The 24,738-nt window shown below is 42.0% G+C and overlaps 1 long non-coding RNA gene and 1 pseudogene across 1 annotated transcript in view; one reads left to right on the top strand and one right to left on the bottom strand.

Moving 5' to 3' along the window:
- Nucleotides 1-902: 902 nt before the first annotated feature.
- Nucleotides 903-2,692, bottom strand: LOC116458652 (armadillo repeat-containing protein 8-like; annotated as a pseudogene).
- Nucleotides 2,693-4,340: 1,648 nt separating this feature from the next.
- LOC131381916 (uncharacterized) overlaps nt 4,341-24,738 on the top strand; it is a 44,179-nt gene continuing 23,781 nt past the window's right edge. Inside the window, exons 1-3 of the long non-coding RNA XR_009210962.1 lie at nt 4,341-4,423; nt 4,969-5,034; nt 6,593-6,698. This is a non-coding gene — a long non-coding RNA (uncharacterized LOC131381916). The remainder of the gene's footprint in view (nt 4,424-4,968; nt 5,035-6,592; nt 6,699-24,738) is intronic.

The following is a 24,738-nucleotide window of genomic DNA, read 5'->3' on the forward strand; positions in this document are numbered from 1 at the left end:
GCTTCCTGAATCTAGATGTCCATGCCTCTCCCAAAACTTGTAAACTTTTCAGCTATAGTCAAATAGGTTTTCTGTGCCTTTGTTTATCTCTTACCCTCTGACATTTCTATAGTACAGCTATTTCTTTGCTTAATGATTTCCCTTAAGTCTCATCGACTTTCTTCATTCCTTTTTTTTCAGGTTCAGACGTGTATATATTTTTTACTTACAGATATTCATCTGACCAAAATTCAGCATAACCTTTATTGAACACTTAACAATTGTTTTGTATTTAAAATAACATTTCATTCAAACGTTATATAATTCAGTAAAGTTTTTATACAGCAAGCAATGCTTAAAACCTGGAAAATCTGTAGGAAAGAGATTTTCACACAAAATAAGAAAAGAAAAATGTGAGGTATCCTTCATACACACATATACATTCATTCTGGCCCATGTACATGCACACACACACACACGCACACCTGTGTGTTCACACAGACATATTCATTCTCACTCACAAAGTGGCTGCAGCATAGGCAAAAGATTGTAGGTCCGAAGGAAAATGATTGATTGTTCTAATAAAGAGTCCATGTAGCTAAGAAAAAACTAAAACAAAACATAGTAATCTTCTGAGGAAATTACTACCTCAAAAAATGTTCTCAAGGTGAAGTTGAGATCTAATCCTACTAAATTACTTTTGCACAACAGCTCCCTGCAGTCCAAGGCAACTTGCGCAAATAGAAGAAATCAAATGAAACTAGTTTCTGTACTTTCTTTTTTTTTTTTTTTTTGAGACGGAGTCTCGCTCTGTCGCCCAGGTTGGAGTGCAATGGTGTGATCTCAGCTCACTGCAACCTCTACCTCCCGGGTTCACACCACCCTCCTGCCTCAGCCTCTCGAGGAGCTGGGACTATAGGCACCTGCCACCACGCCCAGCTAATTTTTTGTATTTTTAGTAGAGATGGGGTTTCGCCGTGTTAGCCAGGATGGTCTTAATCTCCTGACCTCGTGATCCGCCTGCCTCACCCTCCCAAAGTGCTGAGATTACAGGCATGAGCCACCTGTGCTTTCTTAAACAAGGATGTAGGATGCTCACAGGTGCCTAGGGGCACTCTCATCATGCCAGGTACTGCTACAGTGCCATCTTTGCCTTGTCACAAAGGTCTGAATCTGGTGGCTGACTCAGTTTATGTAGAATATCTATGATGCCGATGTCTCATAATTTATCCTGGCATTCTTATGAACCTTCCTCTTCATTCCATATGGGTTTGATATACAAAAAATAGCTGGAAGCTGCAGTTTGACATGTGAATGGTCCATGTAATATTTGATTTTCTGAAGGATATCATCATTGGTCATAATACATTCTTTTGCTGTTGTCTCATCTTCTATATTGGCTAAGATGCACAGTATCTACTCTTTGACCTTAAAGTTATGTTCCCCTTCCAGGATAAGGATGACAGCTTGCATAATTTGCTTTCCATAAGTACTCATTATTTTATTATATGAAGCCAGGTCAAGAGGAGATTTCTAAGAAGTCCCAGTGTCTTCTTCAGCACGTTCAAATCTGAATCTGATAATAACCAGAATAGCCGTTCAGTACTCAAGCTTTGTAACATGTCTGGTTTTATTTTTTGTTCAGCCTGAAATGCCATATTCATTAAAGCCCAAATTCTCCTCACTCGTAAAGCAGGATTTTCACTCTGGGTTAATCCACAAAGTAGATTTACAACTCCTGATTTTAAAATTGACTCTTTCCTTGGAGAAAATTCAAGAAGATTATATACTGTGGAAGATGCTACTACTAGGATTTCATCTGGTGCATTTTGTAAAACCTTCATTAAAGGTTTTCACAGAGTGTGATCCTAGAAACTGTTTTGAAGCTGCTGCACAGATCTGGATAAACGGTGCAAACATCTGACAGCAGGTAACCAGGTAACCGCACCTTGACACTAGACTCAGACAAGCCAGTCACAATTCAGTCCATCATATTTTCAGTCTCAGGGCTTTTCTTCTGAATGTCTTCATCATTTGCTCTAAGAGAATCGTAGAGATTGAATGCAGCCTGGCAGAGTTCATGAGCATGTTTTAAATAATGATCAAGCCTTTTAATATCAGTGATGGCACTCAATGAGTTGGGATACTTGAAATAGTCAGCAAACATGGCAATGAGGTGATCAGTTACACTAGGGATTCTCTGTAGCTCAATATCTGGTTCAGTCAGATAAGCAAGTGTCTCAGCTCCTTTAACTCTCTCCTCTAGTAATCTCTTCTTACTGCACATTTGAACCAAATAAGGCAGTGTCTTTAATACATTTGTTATCTGTCTGAATTGCTCCAGCTGTATACGTGTAAGTTAAACATTTTGCTGATGTAAGCTGCATCTCAATATGCTTATCCCTCTGTAACATCGTCAGAAAAATCTGTGATAACAATTCTCCATCAACCAAAACATTTACCAGGGTAAAACTGAGAAACATTTCAGTGCTTGCATTTGAACTTTGTAGAAGAATGAGGTTAGTAGGTGAGCAATATTCTTAACTGCACCACAGCTAAATAAAATTGTTTGATGATCTGGCGCCTTTACAGCAGTGTGAGACGATCCGACAGATGTACTCCTGGATATAGTGGAACCTGCTAAGCAGTGCCATGAGGTGCAGTGTCACTGTGGCATCTGTTAACAGTAGCTCCTTTGGAGTGACAGGACTGGAGAATTCCAGTAACTTTCATTCATGGTCTGAAAGGAAGCTCCTGCAGATGGGGGTCTCCAACAGGCACACCATCTTGAGCCTTCCCGCTTGGCTGCTCTCATTCTTTTTTATTCTCATTTTGTTTTATTTTTTATTCTCATTTTCTTTTCTGACTAGGTTATTTCAAAATACCTGTCTTAAAGTTTCAGAATTCTTTTTCCCCCTTCCTCTTATCCTCCTTTTCCTCCTCTTCCTCCTTCTCCTGTGGTCTGTTGCCAGCCCCATTCTGCTTCCACTTCTTGTACTGTGGGTATTGAGCACATCCTGAGTGCTCCTACAGTCTGTGGCCATGTTGGCTGATGCCTTTACTCTGATCTAGTCCCAGTTGCTCTCTATCTTTCAGGGTCTTCTGGTAATTTCCATGTCCCTGATAGAGCCCTTTCTCGCTTTCTAGTATGGTTATGCATTCTCTCTCTCTTTCTCTTTCTTTCTCCTTCCTTCCTTCCTTTCTCTTTCTTTCCTTCCCTCTCTTTCTTTCTTTCCTTCTTTCTCTTCTTTCTTTCTTTCCTATCATTTTGTGGGTTTTGTATGGGTTGAGGAGACTGGTATATATACTCTGTTTACCTCCTTAAAAGCAGAAGCCTGACTTTTACAGTTCTATCACATATCTGACAGTTGGGTCTCATCCATCCCCTCCCCACCACTTATCAGATATTTCAGATCCATGGTTAGACATAAATGTGGAGCACTGGCATTTTAAAGACTTACTGGGGAATATGCCAAGCTTGTGGAATCCCCAGAGGAGTCCTCTTCTCTGAGACGTCTGAGGGAACAGTAGGTGCTGTCTAGGGAAAGAAGGTCAGCAGGTGGCTGGCTGGTTGGTGGATGGTGTAGGAGTTGGGAAAAGCATGAACAAAAATGTGGACATATATGATAGAGTGTGTTGTGGTGGCCTTGTGGAGATCAGAGCAGAAAGAACAAAGTGTGGTGGGAGTCCCAGAAAGGAGGCATCTCTCTGAAGAGAAGCCATAACACTACTGCCATGTGTTTTAGACATGAGACAATGACAGTCCTGTCCCGCAGATAGTGGGGGCTGGAGAGAACAGAGTCTGCAGCCTGTAGTCCAGTAATCTCTCTCCTGCCCCAACAGCCCGGCAGTGGCTCAGGTGTGAGCTGATGTTTCTTGACCTTGACTAATGCTAATTTCTTGTGAAGGATGCTTTAGTCTCAGGGCCCCTCACTCACACAGGACCCTTCCAAGGCCCTGGGAGAGTGGGAAGAACGCTGATTAGGTGTTTACATGGTCATATGTCTCCCTTAAAATATGAAAAAGTAAGACATTTTGTAGTATTACTTTAAAAGCATGCCCAAATTATATAAGCTTTGAGCCCCACAGAACTGGATTCTGCCCCTAAATGAAGGACTTAGTTTCAGTTAGCAGAGAAGTTGGATAAATAATCAAGCTGGAGAAAAAAATATGAAAGATTATTCCACTTAGGGAAGACACACTACAGGTGAGCAGCCTTGGCTCTGAGAAAGTGAAGTTTAAAAAGATCAGATGGTCTTAGCAGATGGTCTTAGGCCAAACTTCTTGACAGTGATGTTCAAGACTAAAGGGTGAATGACAACAGCAATGACTGATGATATGAATGTGATGTTTTTGGCCATTTTGCAGGACCAGGCAGTTAAATGGCACTTGTACCAGCTCAGTGGACATGGAACTCTTCCTTCATTATTCCCTCATCCCATCAGTAAGTAAAGGCAGGGGAAGGGTGAGGAGGGCAGGAAAGGGCAGCTGGGCTGCTGCCAAACACAGATTCTCAAAGAGACCTGAATAGGTCAGAGGAAAGAGATCAGCTGAGTTTCCTTCTAAAATGTCTTACATTATATACCAAAAATATGGCAGAAGAAGGCTTTGCGGGCCCGAGAATCAGGCATATGGACCTTTCGGAGAGTGAAACAGGCTTTTCCAATGAAGTAATGATGGCTCTGAGGTCAGTTGGAAGATGTAGTTAAGGATATCACAGACAGAAGGGGAGAGCACATGCAGAGGCTCTGGGGAGGGAGGGAGAAGGCAGAGTGGGAAGAGCTGAGAAGTTCAGCCATGGCTGGAGTGAGGAATTGAGGCAGAGAGGTCTGGGGAGGTGGGCGGGGCAGGCCAGGCAGAGCCCTTTGGGGCTCTGTGTTCAGTTTTGCCTTCATTGTAAGTACAGTAGGAAATAATGGAAGTGTTTCCAGCATGAAGGTGGTGTGATCAGATTTATGTTTTTAAATGATCTCTCTGGTTGCAATGCAGAGATCGAGTTGGAGGTGGGCAAGAGATGAGTCAGGAAGACCAACTGGGAGACTTGCAGGGATCCAGGTGAGACATGATTTTATCACATCCTAGATGATGACGTCAACTCCAGAAGTTCAGGAGGTGAAAACAATAGGACTTGTAATGGGCTGGATAGGAAGGTTAGGGAGAGGGGGAGGTTGAGGATGACTTAGGTTTCTAACTTGCACAATGAAAGGACGATGGTAGCTGCCATTTACTCATTAAGGAACATTAGAAGAGATCCAGGTTTGGGGCAGATATAAGACGTACTTGGCCAGGCACAGTGGCTCCTGCCTGTAATCCTAGCACTTTGGGAGACCGAGGCAGGCAGATCACTTGAGTCTAGGAGTTTGAGAACAGGATGGGCAACATGGCACAAAACCTCATCTCTACAAAAATTAGCTGGGGGTGGTGGCACGTGCCTGTGGTCCCAGCTACCCAGGAGGCTGAGGTGGGAGGATCAGCTGAGCCTGGGAGTTTGAGGCTGCAGTCAGCCGTGATTGTGCTACTGCACTCCAGCGTGGGTGACAAAGTGAGACCCTGTCTCAAAAAGACGCATACTGAAGCTTTTGATAAAAGCTTTGAGAAGCTTTCAATACATTAAAAAGAAATATCTACTGTGTAGTTGGCTAAATAGTTTTGGAGCTCATGGCAAGGTCAGGGCTGGAGATTCAAATTTAAGTCTTCTGCGTATTTATGGTTATTAAAACATGGACATGAGGCTAGGCACAATGGCTCACACCTGTAATCCCAGTGCTTTGGGAGGCCAGGGTGGGAGGATCACCTGAGGCCAGGACTTTTGAGACCGGCCTGGGCGACATAAATGAGATCACCAAGAGAAGACCAGGTAAGATGAGTAGCCCTTGGACTGAGCTATAAGGAACTCTGCAGCAAGGGCTGGGGTAAAGAGTGATGCAGCAGAGAATGCTGAGAAATAATGGGGAAAAATCAAGAAAACATGGTTGATGAAGGCCTAGGGAAGAGAGTACTCAAAGAGGAGGGAATGGTCAACACTGTAGAATGCTGCTGGGAGATCAAGCTAGATTTGGACTTCAAGTATACACGGGACCAAGCCACAAAACGGTCATCAGTGACTTTGGCCATAGCTGTTTCAGCAGAGTGACGAGGGTAGAAGCCAGATTCGGGGGTTGAGGAGCCAGTGAGAGGTAAGGGAATGGAGACACAAGTGTAGACAATTCTCAAGAAGTTTCTGATAAACGCAGGAGAGAGAAAGAGCATCAAGTTTGTGAGAACATGACTGAATCCACAGAAAAGCAGCAAAGAAGGCTTTGCAACCTGGCAGTTATTACTGCCTTTTGACAGAACAGGAAACTGAGGTACGGGAAAGTGAAATCTCCCTCTCAACCAGGATGTGAGAGAGACCAGATTTGAACCTACATCTGTTCAGGGAAACAAAAGGGAAGGCTCAGTACAGAACATTCTGGTAGCTCAAGGGTGCGTGCAGTCAGCCCCCTGGCTCTGGAGTTTGAGGTGTCGCTAATGTTCTGTGCACTCTGCTAACCCACACATTTGTTTTCAGGGAGGGTCAGAGGCCATGCTGAGAATGAACATGCCCACTAACTCTCATCTTCTCTTCTTACAGCTCTTCATCATTTTGATCTTGTCCTTCCTCCAAAGACGAGAGCACTGTAGACAGAGAGATGATACCTCTTACCTGCTGGGGAACCGCTTTGCCATTATCATGTGAGGTGAGTCAACCCCTAAAGCTTGGGGTGCCCTGTGGTTGGAGCCAATGCCAATTATGAGGTCAGATAGCTACCAGGACCTCTCCTCCACCTCTACCCCACTGTGCACAGCCCTGCCCCTCCATGCCCCAACCCAACCAAAGCTCTCAGAGTTCAGAATTGGTTTCCAAGCCATTGGAGCTATCAGCACCCAGGGCTGCTCAAATATGCTTAAATCATCTCACAGAGACACAGCCTACTATGGAAAAGACCTTCCCACACTTGAGACTATGGCTACCTCAGGAGGCAGGAGGGAGAGAGCTCGCTGTGAATGGAGACAGCAAAGCTTCTTGTTAGGATGGCAGCATGGGTCATGCACCAGGAGAGCTTTCAGAGCTTTTCTAGCTCTGCCATTTTGAGTCTCTGCAGCTCATATCACGTTCTTTCTTGAGTTCTGATTGTTCGTATCTCTGTTTCATCACTTCTTATAATCATCTTCACCATCATGCAGTTAACATTTATTGCACACCATCTGTGACCCAAGCACTGAACCATTTGCTTTGCCTACATTATTCTGACAAATCCTCTTGCCAATCTAGCATGGTAGAAGTTGTTATCCTCATGCAATGAATGAGGAAACTCAAGCTTAGAGAGGTTAAGTGACCTACCCATGGCCACACAGCTAACAAGTGACAAGACCTTTAGCCCAGATCAGCCTTATATTCTTTTGAATCCCCCCAGTGTTATAACCTGAGCAGGCTCAAGCTGTGGACATGCTGAGGTCTCAGCCAAGGGCTCTGGAGAAGAGAGAGAAAGCACAGATGTCAGAACTGAGGCAAGGGGTGACCTGAGCTGCAGGTGAGAGATTCATTCTGGATACCACCCATTGGGGCAGTCCGTACTTTCCAAGCTGCCAGGTCTGAGACCCATTGGTTGAGGCACAGAAAGAGACTGAAGCTGGTGGATAAAGACCTTCAGTTCTGCCCTAGACATTTAGCATGTAGGGGCTGGCACAGGACTTTATAAAGTAGGAGGTCCATAGCAGTTACATTCAACTGCTTTGAATTACATGGATAATGACACAATTGACGTGCTCCCTGGCTACTTTCCCACCTAAACCCCTGCTTGTCTGATAATTTTGGCGCACTCTCTTCTCCGAGCAATAACCCCTCACGTGTGTGGCACTCTGCAGGTGATAAAGCAGTTCATCATTTGCTGTCCACAATGAATGTGATAGGGGCAGAGTAGGGGATTCTGTCTCTGTTTTAAAGGTGAGGAAACTGAGTCTCACATAGCTCTTAAGTAGTAGGAAGTAGTGTCCAGAGAAACTATATTTTTTGTTTGGCTTTCAAGCCCAAGCCTGATATGTCCTATAAGCAGCATTCCCAGCCTCAGCATCATTGATGTTTTAGGTTGGATAATTGTGCTGTGGAGTTCTGTGCATTGTAGGATGTTTATCCTATAAGCAGCATTCCCAGCCTCAGCGTCAATGATATTTTCGGTTGGATAATTGTGCTGGGAGGTCCTGTGCGTTGTAGCATGTTTGGCCTATAAGCAGCATCCGCCAGCCTCAGTGTCGTTGATATTTTAGGTTGGATAATTGTGTTGGGGGGTCCTGTGCATTGCAGGATGTTTTGCAGCACCCCTCACCTCTACTCAGATGCCAGGAGCGACACTCCTTCCTTCAAGGTGTGGCAACCCAAACATTACTCCATGTTCCCAAGAAGGCAAAATCACCCCTGGTCGGGAACCGCTGCTGTACACCAATTTTCTTCAACTCACATGGGCATAGGTAATTCTAGAATTATGTTTTCACATGGGCATAGGTAATTCTAGAATTATGTTTTCACATGGGCATAGGTAATTCTAGAATTATATTTTCTTTCTTCAACATTTTCTAACAAACAGTTGCATCTTGTTCTTCATCACACTGAACTGTGACTGGACCTTGACATGTCCAGACCTTCCCTGCCCTTTGGAACTGACAACCTCATGGAACTCACTGGACTCAGAGGCCCAAGGCAGCTGGCCTGGGGAACAGTGCCCAACTCTTCCCCTCCCTCCTGTAGGAAAGGGAAGGAGACAAATGAGCTGGATGTAGAAGCCAGCAGATTTACACTATTTCTGGGAGAGGGACCCTGTATTAATTCACTGGAAAAATGAGTTAGTGCCTTTTGTGCAAGGAGCGGTGGCAAGGCTTGTGCTTAGAATACATCACAGCCTTACTGTGACACAATGGCTAAGACACAATACATTTTGCCCCCATATCAATGACTTTGTCATCCTTATGAAATATGCCTGTCAATGGTACTGAACTGGATGGCCATGAGATATTGTTCCCCAAGATCTCTGTAGAATGTACTGACTTACATGGACATTAAATTGCTCTGCCAGACTTGCTCTCAGGATTCTCATAGGACTACATGACACGCTTTTATGGAGTTCGTCATCAAAGCAGTGGGCCATTCTGTTGTTATTCATCCAACTTCGGTTTCCTTCTCATTATTCTTTTATGAGACTTCACAGTTGATTGATGCTTATTGGAATACATTTTGGCTGAATTTCTCTTCCATATGTTTCATTTGCTCATTGAGGAGAAACATCACATATTGTTTTTATAGCCTATAATGTACCATTTATATTTAATATTTTTATAATTAAAATATTCATTGAAACATTTAAAATTCTGACTTAGTCATCATGTTTTTAAAGAGTGTAAATGTAGTAAGATCTGTGGTTCAGTATAGACACCCCGTATTTCTCATTGGTCTGTTGGATCCATGCTGATTTTTCAAAGGGAGGGTTTCTTTTTCTTTTCAAATAAAATTTGGTTAGGTGCTAAATTGTTGTAAACATCTTTCTTTTGTGAAGCTCAAATCTGCCTTCTGAAATTGTTCTCTGGTCCGTTCTGTTATTCTCTTTTAATGCAGTGACCCACAGATATGCTTTCTTCCTCCATTTGAGCATCCCACAATTATTCAAAGCCAGCTCTTAGGTCACTGCTCAATTTCAGATCTTCACTTGCATCTAATACCTCTGGTTTCTTCAACTATTCCTTAGGTTAAATGATATTCAGATGCCCAACTCTGCCTGCTGAAATCACACCAATTCTCCCAGATGCAGTGAAAATGCTGGTCATCTCCTCCATGGACTCCTCCCTGGTCCCCACAGCCGGAATTTCTCTTTTTCCCTGTGTTCCCACAGGGACTTGTACTTGGTTATAATCTTGGCCACGTTCTCCCTGTGTGCTCTGTGTACCTGTCTGCTCTCCCCTCCCAGTCATGCCCTGTGGCTCCACCGTGCAAGGGGACCTTTGTTTCCAGAGTGACATCAATACAGTTGACTTATTCTCTGGAAATAGCAAATTCATGAGCCAATGAGAGGACAGAAGTAGTGCAGGATAAGCATATACTATGTGCCGAATAGATTTTTAAAAATCTATTCAGATTTCCTTAGTTTTTACCTAATGTCCTTTTTGTGCTCCAAGATCTTTTCCAGGATACTTCTTTACATTGAAGACTCCCCTTGGCTGTGGTTCTCAGACATTCTTTGGTTTTGATGACTGCCATGGTTTTGAGTCAGGAATTTTGTAGGATGCCCCTCTATTGGAATTTGTCTGAGGTTTTTCTCATTATTAGATGAGGGTTATGCATTCTGGGGAGGAAGACCTCAGGGTAAAGCATCATTCTCATCCCATCACTTTACAGGGAGACACTATCAACAGGACTTCAGCACTGTGGATGGTAACCTTAGTGATGTTAACCTGGCTGACATGGCATTGGCAGATTTCTCCCCTATAACGTTATTATTTTTTCCCCTTTCCTTACTGTGCTTTCAGAAGGAAGTTATTTTGAAGAACTCACCCTTAAGGAATGGGAATTATGCTTGTCCTTCTTGAGGGTACACATCTATACAAACCATTTGGAATTCTTCTGAATGGAACACTTGCCTGTTCTTCCCCATTTATTTATTTACTCAATCATTTATTTATATCAGTATGGACTTATAGATATTTATCTTATACTTTGTCTTATCAAATAGATTTTTGTTAAGTTGAATTGTTGAGTTGGTTTTCCTATTCAACATCCTCTCTAGATTTGTGAGGAGTTTACCGAAATCTCTACAACTGCCTCAAACTCACAGGAAAAAAAATTATGCTGATGTTTCATCAGTTTGAAAGAGGGAGAGAGATATATATATATATATACACATACACACATATATATATATGTCTTTATGAAGACACATGTCTCTGTGTGTGTGTGTCTTCGTAAAGTTTGTAAGGTATGACAGGCATTACAGAATTATCGATAGTCCCTGACACTCCCTCTGTTCTCCCCTGCTCCTCCCCTGCTCAGCGAGTCAGAACTCCCAGATTCAGCTCCCTTGGGCAAAGATTCTGGATTACTTATTCCTAAATATTGACATTAAATTGTGTCCTAGATGGCTGGGCACAGTGGCTCACACCTGTAATCCCAGCACTTTGGGAGGCTGAGGCGGGCGGATCACGAGGTCAGGAGATAGAGACCATCCTTGCTAACACAGTGAAACCCCGTCTGTACTAAAAATACAAAAAAAAAAATTACCCGGGTGTGGTGGCGGGCGTCTGTAGCCCCAGCTACTTGGGAGGCTGAGGCAGGAGAATGGCGTGAACTTGGGAGGTGGAGCTTGCAGTGAGCCGAGATCACACCACTGCACTCCAGCCTGGGCAACAGAGTGAGACTCCGTCTCAAAAAAAAAAAAAAAAAAAAAATTGTGTCCTAGATGTGTTGTTAAGCATATAAATCAACAAACTTTTGATTCATTGAAAAATTCAGACTACAAAGCATTTTACTAGGATTTTTTTTTTAAATGTGCATTATAGCTCTAAATCCTTACATATCTTCAGGTGCTGTTTGGTAAAATGTTGAGAAAAAACAGTTGTTGAGCTCCAGGTCTTCTGCAGTGCTTCTGGGCAGCTTCATCCCTCCAATCTCCACTCTCACTCTCTCTCCTTGATTCCTGTGACTCTCCTATTTGGCTGCTTGTTATAGGGTTTGCAGATAAAATGCTGTAATCCTATGTAAATTAAATTTCAGATAAACAATAAATAATATTTTTAGTATAAATATGTCCCAAATAGTGCAAGGGATATACTTCTGTGGTCTTCCTTCCCAAAGCATATAACCGTAGTGTAATCATGAGAAAAACATCTAAACCTGGGAAAAACTGAAATAGTGCACAGGATATACTTGTACAAAAAATTACTTGTTTTGTTCCTCTGAAATTCAAATTTAGCTTGACATTCTGTTTTCTTCTTTGCTAAATATGGCAACCCTACATGCATTATTTGGGAAGATGAAAAAAATATATCAGTGTCTGGATCCCTCCACCGGAGATTCTGATTTAATTGGTGCAGCCTGGGATCAGAATGGTTAAAGAGCGCCCCAGGTGTTTCCAATGTGCAGCCAAGGTTGAGAATCATTGCTGGACCAGCAGTATCTAATTAGACAGGCGTTTGTGATTAATGTAAGCCAAGAACTAGGGCTGAAAGCCCAGCAGGTGAAAAAGATATGCAGGCTTGGAGGCCAATAAAACTGTGACCAGGTGAGCATTAATGGTCGGATGAACACGGCCCGCTGAGCCCTGAGCACCCACAACGCCAGAATGGATGATGAGGCAGAGGACGGCACTGCCGTTCTCCCCTTGGTGTGCCATCACTGAACTTCTAGAACACATGAATGCTCTCTGCGGACCTCATGTCGGGTGCCTGGGGCTTCCTGCACTGTGCTTCCCACCTGCCTAGATTCTCAAAAATGGCCAGTCACCATGACCAGCTCTCAGATTCCCACTGCACAGGTTCCCGTCACATCACTCCAGACTCCTTAGACTCCTCCGAGAATCCCTGAGCATTGCTGTGTAACGTGAGTACCTGCCCAGGTTGTTTCAGTCAATGGCTGGAACTTCCACACTCAGTCTGACCCTACCATGGTTTCTCTAGCGTTTTGTGCTGCCCTGGTTCCTGCAGGGACCCTGGTTGGCACCTGTGCAGGCTGGTTTTGTATTGTCTCCTGGTTGGCTGCAGGTACGTAGTTCTGGAGTTGGGATTATCAGGGTCTGGAAGGGCTGCATCAGCCTGGCCTGCACCTGAGTTCTGCTCTGTGGGGGATAAACTACCTTCTGTCCCAATATACAGAGAGAGTGCCTGGGAGCCTAGACGAGAAACTGCTAGGAATTTTGTTTTTGCACCACATATAACATGGACGGATTAAAGGCTTCAAGAAGAAATTAATCGGTAAGTGAATAGACAGCTGCTCTAGAGGCCAGACACTGTCCTGGCAGCTGCAGGGACCTTGCAGTGAAGCTGTGGTCCATTGCCTTCAAGTGCTCATGAGCTAGATGAACAGCTGAGCCCTAACTGGGAAAGCTAAATAACAACATGCCAGATAAACAGTAATAAGATTCTAAAGAGTGATGCTGTAGTGAGGAGCAATAAGCCCTCCACCAGCTGGATTTAACTTCAGATTTATGAATAACTGGTTTATTTGTAGGAGTAAACTTGCACAATGTGTGGCTGATGAATGACGGGGCTGGTTGGTGTGTTTATAGTGCCAGTTTTGTCAGTGTGGAAGTCCCTGATTTATTAGCATTTTGTATAAAATCTGGAACACATTTCCCCAGTGAAAGGATGTAATAAATAGTTGTTAAGCATCAGAAACCTGCTTAATCCAAAATATATCTTAAATATAGTAAATTTTCTACTTTATTGCCAGGAATTGAGGATGGTGAATCACAAATCACTTAGCGGCGGTCTTAGTTCCTGGAATAGAATACTTCCTCCGTCATATTCCCTGTCTTGGAACCACCTTCTCTCTTTCTCACCGAAAGAGGGATGTTCTTTTCTCTTCTCTCCCATACATAGGCAGAAACAAGGTGTCTTTCTTCTTGATTTTTCCCCACTAGCCAAAGTTTAAGCAGGAGTTTCTGCTCTTCTCCCCTGCCTGACGTGCAAAAGGGTCCATTGGACAGGTGGGGAAAGGCCAGGGCTTAGAATGGGGATTTTTGAGGGAGCTCATGGGAAGTTTGGGAGTGGAGGAATGGGACTCACTTCAACATGGTAAGGTCAAAAAGATTGAAGGTGAAGAAGAAGAAAACGGGTGTATGATGAGTGAGGAGGCAGCCTCACAGGGCCCAACTTGAGATGGAAATAACCCAAAGAGATGTGGGCTGGAGTAATCTACATTCATTCAACTACATTTCTGCAGGGATGCACACAAGCACAGACACTGCACTACTGCAAGAGGGCTAACTCCAGGGCGGCAACTCCAAGTCATTCTCACTTGCAGCAAAAATGACATCATGGGACAGTAGAATCCAAGCTCAGTTTTCCCTCTGTTTCTTTGGATTTACAGTTGCAGTTTTCCCTGGGATCAAATAGTCTTCTCAATGCCTCTCTAGAATCTGACTGTCCAGCAGTGTCCATCTTTGTGTGTAGCTTTGAACTCCCAAACACACACAAAACCATAAATGTAGCCCACAGAGGGAGTCATCCTGCTCCCCACCCACCCTGCCCCGACATATGTCTTAGCTTTTGGTGGTGGCATTTAAAAGTTAGCTGTTTTCTCTGACTTGATATAGGCCATATTTGTATCAAACTGGACAAACTTATTTGCCGGTGGTATATCACCTTCTCTCCTCCCAATTTTCATCTGGGTTGCCTTGTATTTCAGTACTTTTAGAAATGTTAACTTTTTTTACAACCCATCTCCTTTCCTAACATTTACTAACCACTTCAATTTATTTTTTCCTGTGTCAGTGAGTCTGATGGGATCTAGGGCAGGGACACTCAATTTTGTCAATGATCTCTCCTGATCTCCAGGAAAATGTGAGCTGAGAGATGATATCCTTAGGGAGAGCTTAGCTCAAGCTGGTGCTGTGCATGTGGTGAAAGATGGCCCTGCTCCCAAGAGGTGCAGACTGAGAGGGGGTGTGGGGCAGAGGCCAGGACAGACAGTGGTTCCCTTGCACCAGGGGACTTTCAACTTAGCCTAACAGCTACCTTCTTCCAAAGCATCAAGCAATCGAGATTTTGCCTGCCCTCCCTCCCTCCGTCCATTCAAACAAAAATGTATTGAGTAACAGAAGCAAAACATAGAATTGAAAAAATACATACAGCATTTTATTGGAAAATAAAATACCAATTTTCTCCTTGAAGTGTCAGGTAATCAAGAAGTGTCTATAGATTAAACATTAATATAGCCAGTTCTCATGGAAGGAAAAGCCTGGGAATATGTTGAAAGTATTTCTCATGGAGGAGTTTGTCAATTTCCCAAGCAGATTGGCCAAAGATTACAGAAAATATACAGAGATGGCAGTGAAAGCAATATGTGGGAAAAATCTCCACTGTTAAACTGTAATTAGACATGGAATCATGAACGACTTTATATTTCTGAGGCATAGATGGGACACTTCATCTTGGCAAAAGCCGTCCTGCCCCTCAGTATTTCTAATAACAGTAGATAAAACGAAGTCTTTCCAAGACACGTTGGCACTTCTGCACGGCTGGCATCATTGAACTGCAGAATCCATTTGTCACCTACGTGCTAACCATTTAGCTTCTCTTTTTATGGGAACTCAACTCGGTATCTGCCCATGTTCCCAGCCCTTATTGATCGCTCTGGTTCAAAGAACGGGTCTTAAATGGAAGATTCTATAGGAAAAAAATAGTGAAACTCCACCTGACAGACCATCAATAAATCTTCCTTTAGATTAAGCTGAAAGCCAGCTGAAATAAGGCTTTTCAAAATCTTGCATTTTAAGAATAAGATCTTGGATTTTATATTTGATGATCGTTGTAAAGGTAAGAGAAATGAAAAGTGAATGAATAAAAGAAGGAAAAGGAAGCAAGTTAAAGAGCAATTTTGAACAGTTAAGATTTTTTCCCCCAATTATTTTGTATAGGAAACTGTGAAGCACATATAAAAATCCACAAGAAGTTGGAAAGATTTTTTATTACTAGCCTTGAGGCAATTCACATGCTTTTTGCAAAGCTTTTATAAACTGACAGATATACAAGATGGATGATATTGTAACACACCTAGAGTGAAAATGGAGTGCAGAACAAAATGATCCACATCAGAAAGGAAAGAAGTTAGTCAGAGAGGCTGAACATCTGCAAGACTTTTGAACAGCATCAGCTCTGATAAGAAATCAAGCCCTGACTTTTACATTAATTTTCCTGAGGCTGATAGTATCTTTTCTCTATTACCTATCTGTTATGATTCTATCCTTCATGTCAGCACTGCTGATGATATTTAAGGTGAGCAGTATAGATCCTATTGCTTCACTGATGACAATTTAAATGAATCTTCCTTAAATTTAACAAAATGCTAAATTATCTTACTTGTTCTTTCATTTAACATGAGATCAGTGATCAAGAAATAGAAACAAACTAAATGTCCATCTACAGACTAATGGACAAAGAAAATGTAGTATATATGTACATTACATTTAATGATATTAAACTCACGGATTCATATTTCCTTAGAATTCAAAATAGTCTCCAGGAATTCCTTCCGAGCAGTACAGTTCCATTTTGTTCATGTCAGAACTCAAATTGTTATTACGATTATTACTGTTACTTATGCATCCAGAATTCACACTAGAAGCACCCAAATTATTGTAAGGCGACATTTTTTTCTAAAAGCCTCTCTGCACCTTTTCGGTTTAGCATATGTGGCGGGAGTTAGCTTTGGGCTTGTCCTTGGGAGTATCCTCCCTCAATCCCCTTGCCTGTGAATTCCTGCCCACTGATCCCATGGATTTGTCGAGGGTCTTGAAGGCAGAGTGCATGTGATAAGCTGGGCAGAGGCCCTAGAGAGAGCAGTGAGCACAGAGGTGGACGGAGCCAGCTCTGCTCCATGCTGGATGAGGGGCTTTGGCAAGTTGCATCACTTGTCTGAGTTTAGTTCCTTCGTGTTTAAAATGACAATAACGAAACTAAGTTTGCATAGTAGTTGTAAGAGATAAATTACATATTAGCATCTCATTACTTTATAGCTACAATAAGGATGGTTTAGTTATGAGCATAAGAGTCAGCTGTGCTCAAGGCGGGCACTTCATCCAATTGAAGTGGAAACTTCATCAAGCTCCCAAGGGAACTGAGTCACATCTGGGATAATGTCTCTCTACAGAGGGAAGGGGTTAGCAGTGGCCATAGCTGGATCTTAAGTTTCAGACCTCACTTTAGCCAGTAGTTATAAAATCATGTCATGTATTTAACTGTCGTAAGTCTCAGTTTCTGCCTATTTCAAACGGTGCTGATCATCGCTGCCTTCTCTATTTTAACGCACTGTTATGAGGGAACAATGATCAAAAGTAGGTATTTTAATAAGTTAAAAGCCTTACTATGCATACAGTGTTATTACTATCAGTGCTCATAAATCATTTTGCAAATACTTAGTATTAGAGAAATGGATTTCTCTGTGTCCCCCTTCCCTTACATTCCATCTACTTGAAATGAACTCTTCTGTGCTCCTATCCTACCTATGGCTGTTTCCATTCATCATGTCTGGTCCTGTGTTTTCATTACCCGAGTGTGATACGCCCAATAGAATGTAAGCTTTGTGGGGTCAGGCAGCATACCTTGTTTATTCAACATCATTCCATTACTTCAGTGCTCAGAACAATAACTCATTCACAGTAAGTCTGGATGAATGAGTGACAGTGGTTTTTCTAATAATGGTTACCATTTCTGAACAACTCATATACATGTCAATTACATTTATCAAAATGATGTGATGAATAGAATCATAAGGTGTTTGGGATAGTGGAGACCTTGCATATCATTGCATTTCTCACCACCATTGCATAGGTGAAGTGCAAAGAGCCAGTGAGAAGAAATGGATCTCTGAGTGTCACATGGCTGGGAAATGACAAAGTAGGAGTTGAATTCAGATTAGATCACTGTATTTCCAGTGTTCTTTTCTCAACAAGAGCTCACAAAAATGCTTATAATTTTGCTAATATAATGTTAGATATTAATCAAGTACTTCTAAAAATGAGAGCAAAATGTGAAAACTTTAGCAAAAATTCTTACATCTAACAAGGGAAAGGTTGTAATTTTAAAAAGTATGTCATCGATATAATAAAATGACTATTGTGGCCATGGGTATTTACTCAATTGTCTGGATTGACTCAAGTTTAATGATATCATGAATCTCTGAAAATGTTTAAAGATGGAGCTAATCTTCATTTTGAAACTGATGGCAGCTACAGATCTGTGGCTGTTTTTGTTAACAGTGTTGGCCAGGCGCCATGGCTCACGTATGTAATCCCAGCACTTTAGGAGGCCGAGGCTGGCAGATCGCCTGAGGTCAGGAGTTCAAGACCAGCCTGGCCAACATGGTGAAACCCCAATCTCTACTAAACATACAAAAATTAGCCGGGCGTGGTGGCGGGTGCCTGTGGTCCCAGCTACTCGGGAGGCTGAGGCAGGAGAATCGCTTGAACCCAGGAGGCAGCCAAGATCGCGCCACTGCACTCCAGCCTAAGTGACAGAGCGAGACTCTGTCTTAAAAACAAAAAACAAAAAACAGTATCTTTCACAGAGCAGAAATTTTTAATTTTAATTAAGTCCAACTTACCCATTTTTTAATTCATGGACTGTGCTTTTAGTGTTGTAGCTAAGAACTCAAAGCTAACCCCAAGGACACTCAGATATTCTCCAGTTTTTTTTCTAGCTTCATAGTTTTGTGTTTTACTTTAAGGTACATAATCCATTTTGAGTTAATTTTTGTGAAATTTTCCTTCCTGTTTATTTGATTTTGATAAAATATCAAAATCAGCAGGGTAATGCTGACCTCATAGAATGAGTTAGAAAATATTCCCTCTGCTTCTATTTTCGGGAAGAGATTATAGAGAATTGGTATACGTTCTTCCTTAAATGTATTGTAGAATTCACCAGTGGCAAAATCTAGTCCTAGTTCTTTCTCTTTCAGTAAGCCATTATTAGTTATTAATTCAATTTCTTAATATATATAGACCTATTCAGAGTATCTATTTCTAGTGTGTGAGTCTTGGTAGTTTGTATTTTTAAGGAACTCAGCCATTTTACCTAAGTTAACACATTTGTTGGTAGAGTTTTTGATAATATATATATTTAATATTTGACCAGATGTGATAAGTCTTTCATTTCTGATGTTAGCAATTTGTGTCTTCTTTTTTCTTTGCTATCTTAAAGGTTTATCAATTTTCTTTTTCTTTCCAAAGAACTAACTTTTGGTTTCACTGATATTTATTATTATTATTATTATTACTATTTTTGAGACAGGGTCTCACTCTGTTGCCCAAGCTGGAGTGCAGTGGCACAATCTAGGCTCACTGCAACCTTCGCCTCCCAGGTTCAAGTGATTCTCCTGCCTCAGCCTCCCGAGTAGCTGGGATTACAGGCACATGCCACCATGGCTGGCTAATTTTTGTATTTTTAGTAGAGACAGGGTTTCACTATGTTGGGAAGGCTGGCCTTGAACTCCTGACCTCGTGATCCACCTGCCTCGGCCTCCCAAAGTGCTGGGATTACAGGTGTGAGCCACCACACCCGGCCTGATCTTTATTATTTTTCTGTTTTTAATTTTATTGATTTCTGCTCTAATTTTTATTATTTTCATTGTCGTGGTTGCTTCAGGCTTAAATTACTCTTCTTTCTGTAGTCCCTGTAGTAGATGCTTAGATTTAAAAAATTTTTTTGGATCTTTCTTCTTTTCTGAACTATGCATTCAATGTATAATGTTTTTCTCTAAAAACTGCTTTTACTGGATCTCACAAATTGTGATAAATTGTATATTTTCATTTATTCAAAATATTTTTTGATTTCTCTTGAGATTTCTTCTTTGACCTTTGTGTTATTTAGAAGTGTGCTGTTTAATCTCTAAATATTTGAGGATTCCAGCTCTTTTTCTGTTATTGATTTCTAGTTTAATTTCATCATGGCCTGAGAAAATACTTTGTATGATTTCTGGCCTCTTAAATTTGTTGATGTCTGTTTTATAGACAATGGTCTTGGTGAATGTCCCATGTAAGCTTGAAAAGATTGTGTATTTTGCTGTTATTGAAGAGATTATTTTATAAATGTCAATTGGGTCAAATTTATTGATAATGTTATTCAGGTCGACTATATTCTTACTGATTTTCTGTCTGCTGAATCTATCAATTACTGAATGAGGGGTATTGAAACCTTTAACTCTAATAGTGGACTTGCCTGTTTCTTGCAATTCTATCATGTTTTGACTCATGTATTTTGTACTTTGTTGTGAAGTGCATAAATACTAAGCATTGTTATGACTTCTTAGAGAATTGAATCATTTATCATTTTGTAATGTTCATCTTTAAACCTGATAATTTTCCTTTCTCTAAAGACTGCTTTGTCTGAAATTAATACAGCTACTCCAGTTGTCTTTTGATTAGTGTTATCATGGTATATCTTTCTCCATCTCTTTATTTTTACTTTACCTTAATATTTCACTTCCACTCTTCTCTTACTCCCATGTTTCTGACCAGAAGTTCACTGTAATTATTATCCTTGTACTTCTATGAGTCAGGTGTTTTTCCTCTGGCATCTTTCAATGTTTTCTCTTTGTTTTGGTTTTCTGAAGTTTGAACATGATATACCTAGGCATAGGTTTTTTGGTTTTTTTTTTTTTTTAAATCCTGCTTGGTATTCTCTAAGCTTCCCAGATCTGTGATTTGGTGTCTGTCATTAATTTTGGAAAATGTTCTCTTTTTTCTCTATTATTTTAATTATGCTAGGTTATACCATTTGGAATCTTCTCACGGTTGTTGAATATTATTTTCTGTTCGTGTTTTTCGTTCTTTTCTTCTCTTCATTTTAGTTTGGGAATTTTTATTGACATGGCTTCAAGATTTCTGATTCTATCCTTGGCCACATCTAGTCTATTGATGAGCCCATCAAAAGCAGTTTCACTTCTATTAGTGGTTATTTTATTTCTATAATTTCCTTTTGGTTGTTTCTTAGATTTTCCATCTCTATGATTACATTACCCATCTTTTCTTGCATGTTGTCTACTTTTATCATCAGAGCCTATTATTTTAAATTCCCTGTCTAATAATTCTAAAACCTGTGTCATATCTGAGTCTGCTTCTGATGCTTGCTTTGTCTCTTCAGACTGTTTTTTCTTAACTTCTAGTAGCCCTATAATTTTTTGTTGAAAGCCACATTTGATATACTGGACAAAAGGAACCAAAGGAAAGAGGCCTGTAGTGTGAGGTTTTCTATTAATCTGGCTGAGAGCCGGCTGAGTTTAGTGCCTGCTGTAGCTGTAGCTGAGGCTTCAGATTTCTCTGGTGTCCTTGTTTTTCTCTCCTATTGTCTTTAGTTTTTCCTAAGAATTGTGCTTTGTGGTCTTTTCAGCTGTTATCCACTATTATTGTAATGGAGTCCTGTTGATTAATGATAAGGTGTAGGGGAGAGAAAGTGAGGGAAAGTGTTTATAATCTGAGGGTCAAATCTTAGTTTTATGTAAACTCCTGACCCCGAATGTGATCTTCACAAGTTTTGTGTGTCCCCCACTCCAACCCCTCACCCTTGATGAGATGGGAAAGCTAAAGGGGACTCAAGTGGGGGAAATGCCCTTCCCCTTAGGTGAGATAAGGCTCTAGTGACATCTTTTCTCCTGGAGACTAGGCCTTTGTTAGGGAAAATGCTCTGGGCATATTTCAAAACCACTACTTTTTCCCTCCCACTGAAAGAGGCAGGAAGTGATGTTTCTTTGCTTTTTACTGTGAGAAGCTGGTGGGGTTTCTGGAGGTAACGCCCACAGAAGCAGTGAGGTCCTCTCAATGTTGTAGCCTTCAGGGTTTTCTTCCCCACACTCTGGTCCACAATCAGCCAACAGCAATTCATCACAGTTACCGTTTTAGTATTCCTGCTAGTTTATGGCTCCAGTAGCCTCTGCTCCTGGGCAGCTGATCTGTGGTTCTGTCTGTCCAGATTCTAGGGTTATGGTCACTCTCTGTGACCTCAATTCTCTGATGAGTCCAAGAAAAGTAATTAATTTGTTTTTTTTTCAGCTTTTTTCTTATTGTAAGTGCAGTAGTGACAACTTTTAAATTCCTTACATGTTGCAATTAAAACCAGAAGTCTCACTTTTTAAAAAAGGCTATATTGCTGGCAATTAATTGTAACACCTTCAAAAAAAACAAGTGTGCCATTTTATTTGGCCATGGATCCACTGCCACTAAAAACCAACATATTAGATAAGTAACTAGTTCTGACTGATATAATTTAATCCCCTTTTAGGAGCTTGCAGATTCTCTGCAGACACAGACCCATCTGAGAGATTCAATTCAATTTGCACATCTATTAGGCTGTTTCAAGCAACGAGAATTCTGAAGCTGCCAAAACTCCAATTTCAGTCTCCCCGCTGGACCTGCCTGGCATCTTTACGTGGTGAGCCGTACACTGATGTGCTGTTTGGCAGACACTGTGCAAACAGCTGCCCTGCTGTCTCCAGAGAGGGGCTGGGCGGGGCTGGGGCCTTCATTCCAAAGTGCTTCAGCCACAGAGCTGTCAGCCCTCTTGCCTAATGAAATAGTGACTAGCCCTTGCCCTGTCTCAAAATCTAACATTACCTGCTTTTAATATAGAAAGATGTGATCTTTTAAGATTGTTGCTGTTTTTGGTCTATTTTATTTTTGAAAATACTGTTTCCATATATGAAGCCCTTGTCAAGTTCACTTTAGCTAATTGTCGTTTTGACGTATGAAATTTGAAGCCTTTCTGTCATTTGAGACAGAGCAGGGATCCCTCTTAGGGGTCTGCTGGGTCCCCCAAGCATGGAAATGAAGCAAAGTCTTGAGTTCCTTCAAGGGCAAGTTGAGGCACCCAGCTAGTCCTGAGGAGTAGACGAGCAATTGGTAAGCAAGAAAGTAATAGTGGCTTCAAACAATACCCAAAAAAGTTACAGCCAGAAAATGTTTGATCCCTTATAGAAACTAAAGAAAACATCTTAACCTGTGTCCCTGAGTAGTTTTTCAGAAACCTGGACCCCCACCAAATGAAAAAGGCCATCCATGGCTCTTGGACCTCAGATAAGAGGGAACTGGGGACTGAACTCTGACTCTTCTTTGTTATAAATTTTTTCCTGAGGGGCCTGGTGGCCAGAGCTAACATTCTTTTCTACTGACCCCAGAGTTTTAGACAAAGCATCAGCTGTTAACCATCCACAGAGGAGAACATCTTTGGATCCACTTATGACCTGTGGCCCTCCCACCACCTGCTTGAAGATGTCTTGGCTTTTGGGGTCCAAACCAATGTAGAGACTCCATGTATTGATTTACGACTTCATCTGTAACTTCTGCCTCCCCATCTTTACAAGCCCTTATTTTAAGCCATTGGGGAGTTCAGGTCTTAAACATGACCTGCCCAGTTCTCCTTGCTTGGCCCCTTTAATAAATGCCTCACTTTTACTTTTTTAAAAAAATTTATTTATTTATTTTTATTATTTTTTATTTATTCATTTATTTTTTGAGACAGAGTCTCGCTCTGTCACCCAGGCTGGAGTGCAGTGGCGTGATCTTGGCTCGTCCAGCTAATTTTTTTGTATTTTTAGTAGAGAGGGGGTTTCACTGTGTTAGCCAGGATAGTCTCAATTTTCTGACCTCTTGATCCAGCTGTCTCGGCCTCCCGAAGTGCTGGAATTACAGACATGAGCCACCGCGCCCGGCCCCCTGCCCTTTTTTTTGGGGCGGGGCGGGGGATGGAGTCTTGCTCTGTAGCCAGGCTGGAGTGCAGTGGTGTGATCTCAGCTCACTGCAATCTCCGCCTCCCAGGTTCAAGTGATTCTCTTGCCTCAGCCTCCTGAGTAGCTGGGATTGCAGGCACTCGGCTAATTTTTGTATTTTTAGTGGAGATGGGGTTTCACCATGTTGGCCAGGCTGGTCTCGAACTCCTGACCTTGTGATCCGCCCACCTCGGCCTCCCAAAGTGTGGGATTATAGGCGTGAGCCGCCGTGCCTGGCCTAGCATACTTTATAAACTAGTCCCCAGACATTTCTAAATTACACGTATAGTTACTTGAACAACATGTCCAGATTCTGCAGATACAGATCTTGTCTGAATCTGAGGTTCCTCATTTGTAAAAGGAAGACCCAGAGTAGGTGATTTTTCAGACATTTGCCAACATGAAAATTTTCTAGTTAAAATTTTTTTCATCACCATGTGTGTGGAGAGGTAGGAGGTATACTGAGATGGGGCGAAAACAAGTCAGCTAAGAATCGTTGAAAACCATACTGGGTTCCCAGTGAAATATGGTTTGTTTCTGCATCCCCACCCAAATCTCATGCCGAATTGTAATCCCCACGTGTCAGAGGAGGGGTTGGGTGGGAGGTGATTGGATCATGGAGGCAGATTTCCCCCTTGCTGTTCTTGTGACAATGAGTTAGTTCTCATGAGATCTGATGGGCTAAAAGTGTGGCACTTCCCCACCTTGCTGTCTCTCTCTCCTGCTACCATGTGAAGAAGGTCCTTGCTTCCTGTTCACCTTCCACCGTGATGGTAAGTTTTCAGAGGCCTCCCTGCCACTCTTCTTGTTAAGCCCATGGAACTGTGAGTCAATTAAACCTCTTTCCTTCATCAATTATCCAGTCTCAGGTAGTTCTTTATAGCAGTGTGTAAGTGGACTAATACACAGTGGGTTGGAGGTCTTGTATGCTGCTGGACCCCACTTGGTGTCCACTTAGGAGTAATCTAGGAGTGAGGGGGAGGCCATGCCCCCTGGGGGAAGGTTTAGCCTGTGGGAGAGACAAACTGCTGGATGTGTTCTCTTTCTTTCCATCTCCTCACTGACTTCTGAGACTGGGCTTATTGGCATCTCAGGAAAAGGCCCCACACGGTCAAGCAATCTGTTGGTTGCATTTTGGCATGAGCAGCTCAGTATCACCTCCTCCTTATGTGAATCTCTCTTCTTTCCACCTCGCTGCCCCTGCCCCTAGCTTTTGCAGCCTGGATTGCACATTGTTACAAAAGAGTACCAATAAGCCTATTCTTTAAGCTCTGCTTTCTGAGAAA

This window comes from Hylobates moloch, unplaced genomic scaffold, assembly GCF_009828535.3.
Source record: "Hylobates moloch isolate HMO894 unplaced genomic scaffold, HMol_V3 SCAFFOLD_19, whole genome shotgun sequence".
NCBI classification, from domain to species: domain Eukaryota; kingdom Metazoa; phylum Chordata; class Mammalia; order Primates; family Hylobatidae; genus Hylobates; species Hylobates moloch.